This window comes from Cupressus sempervirens, chromosome 11, assembly GCF_028749045.1.
Source record: "Cupressus sempervirens isolate cs-2001-9-10 chromosome 11, ASM2874904v1, whole genome shotgun sequence".
Taxonomy (NCBI): domain Eukaryota; kingdom Viridiplantae; phylum Streptophyta; class Pinopsida; order Cupressales; family Cupressaceae; genus Cupressus; species Cupressus sempervirens.
The window spans coordinates 357,723,283-357,726,234 of NC_143128.1; positions in this window are offsets into that span (position 1 = coordinate 357,723,283).

Here is a 2,952-nt window from a genome sequence, read left to right on the forward strand (position 1 = left end):
ACTTTTGCTCCTGTTGCAAGATTGGAAGGTGTGAGAACCTTACTTGCATATGCTACATAAAAAGGATTCAAAGTTTATCAAATGGATGTCAAGTTAGCATTTCTCAATGGTATACTGGATGAAGAGGTTTACATTGAATATCCTGAAGGTTTTGTTGATCCAGACAAAAAGGACATGGTCTGCAAATTACATAAGGCATTGTATGGTCTAAAACAAGCCCCTAGAGCATGGTATGAAAGATTGCATGACTATCTTATTCAGATTGATTTTCAAAGAACTAATGATAACAATAGCTTGTACATAAAGGAAGGATTAGAAAATAAGATTATTTTGGCAGAAATATTTGTAGATGATACTTTGTTCATAGGAAATGATGATGTTTGCAAAGAATTTTTAGAACAAATGAATAAGGAATTTGAAATGCCAATGTTTGGTGAGATCAAATTCTTTGTTGGTCTTCAAATTCATTAGAGTAAGAATGGCATCTACATCACTCAATCTAAATACACCAAGGAGATACTGAAAAAGTTTGGTATAGAAGACTACAAACTAGTTAGGACTCCTATGTGTACTGGATTGAAACTTACCAAGGATGATGAATCAAAGGAAGTGGATTAGACATTGTATAGATCTATGATTGGAAAGTTGCAGTATGTAGTGCACACAAGACCAGACATTACCCTTGCAGTAGGAATTGTAGCAAGATTCTCAGAAAAACCAAAAGAAAATCACATGATGGCAATCAAAAAGATCATGAGATATTTAAAAGGAACTGAAGATTATGGATTATGGTAGAAACTTGGAGGAAATTTGGATTTAAAAGTGTTCACTGATGTAGATTGGGCAAGGAATGTTGATGACAGAAAGAGTACAAGTGGAGGAGCTTTCTTTCTTGGAAAGAGGTTGGTTTCTTGGACAAGTAAAAAGCAGAATTATACATCCCAGTCCACAGCAAAGGCTAAATATGTTGTAGCAGCAGTAAACTATTCAAACATTATTTGGTTTAAATAGTTATTGGAAGGTATGAAGCAAGAAATCAAAGAACCTGTTGTTATGTTTTGTGATAATACAAGTGCAATTAACATATCCAAGAATCTAGTGATGCATTCAAAAACCAAGCATATTGCTATAAAGTATCACTTTGTTAGAGAATTGGTGCAGAATAAGGAAATCAGATTGGAATATGTCCATACAAAGGAAAAAATTGTTGACATATTCACAAAGCCTTTACCTAAGGATGCATTCTTATATCTAAGAGGTAAGTCAGGGGTCATTCCCCTATTTGAAGCTCACTAAAATAAAATTTTAGTGATGCATCAATAGAAAGAAAATTGAAGATCTATCAGTTGATGCAGCAAAGTAATGAAGACATTGCACATGAATCAGTACTTAAGGTACATTGAATTTCATTTAAGTTTGAAGTTGTTTTGTCTTTGGCATGTGTTGTCAAAGAGGGAGAGTTTACTATCATATCTTTCTAAAATTTGCAAGAAAAAGAGAGTTTATGTAAGAGGGAGAGATTACCATGAAAGAGGAAGTTTACTATATTTGAGGAGTTTTGTGGAATGAAACATAAGAGGGAGAAGCATTTTGTCAAAAAAGACTTATTTTCAAATTGTATTCTGCTATGACATGTTGTGTTGCCATCAATGCTAAAGAGGGAGATTGTTGGATACAACTATTCAATTGTGTGTTGTCTTTGATGTTACACAAATGTCATATCAATCATCAGATAGAGTCTACCAAGCTCAATTGGTCAGCAAGGAAAAAGAAAAAGTCTATCGAGCTCAGTAGGTTAGCAAAGAAGGTTTACAGTGTCTACCAAGCATTCTTAGACTTTACCTTGTGCAGATAGTTGTTATCGAGCTTTCAAGGTTAGCAAAGGAAATTTAGTTGTTATCAAGCTAACTTGGTCATCAAAGAGAAATATGGCAGAGATAGTTCTTACCGAGCTCTCATGGATAGCGAAGGAAATTCAATTCTACTAAGTTCACTCGGCAGCCAAAGGATTTTGTAGATTTTGAAGTGTTAATCAAGTTGAGATGGTTAACTCAAGAAATTATTTCTAGAAGCAATGCTTATCAAGCAGGGTCTGCCAATGAAGGATTTCATTGTTTTCTGAAATAAAGATTATTTGTTTAATGTACTATCTATAGCCAATTGATGTATGGTTTATTGGTAAATGTAACTTATGAATGAGCTGACTTGATAATCAAAATGGTATATATAAGAGGTCAAGTTGCGAATTCTAAGTGTGTGTGGTGGATTTGATTTGATATGAATGTGAAGGAGGATTGATTATTGTAAAAGCGGATTTTGAAGGATGATCAGAGATCATTGAGGAGTAGCAAAGCTATATTTGATCGAGAAGGATCTAATGGTGTAGAATAGAGATCTATTATTAGTAAATTTAGTTGCATCTTATTGAGGTCAATTCATTGTTACTTTCTAACCATTGTAGTAGTAATTTCAAAATCTCTTAACAGAGTTGGTTTAACAACCATTTTGTAAATCCTCTAACAAGGTGACAGTTCAGTTGAATTGTTCTAAAGACCTCTAGCAAGGCCACTCCTAATAGGGTGATTAAATCCTCTAACAAGGTCACACCTAACAGTGTGTATTGTAACCTTTAACAAGGTTGGCTCCTAAAAAGGCTCACTTCAAAAGAGTGAAAATTGGTAGCTAGTTACTTGGTGGTTTTTCCCATATTGGGTTTCCACATTAAATCTGGTGTCTCTTGTGTTCATGTTATTTACTTTTGCATGCATGATAATAATTATGAATGCTTAAAGATCAGTAACAAGTTAATCTATTGAGTTGTAGCATTTTCATGATGTGTTTACCGAGTGACAGCAATAACTAGTTATTTAAGACATCTAAGGGATCAGGATTTGTTTTTGAGGTAACTGATTCCCCCCACCTCTCATTTACTTCATCTATAATTCCAACAAT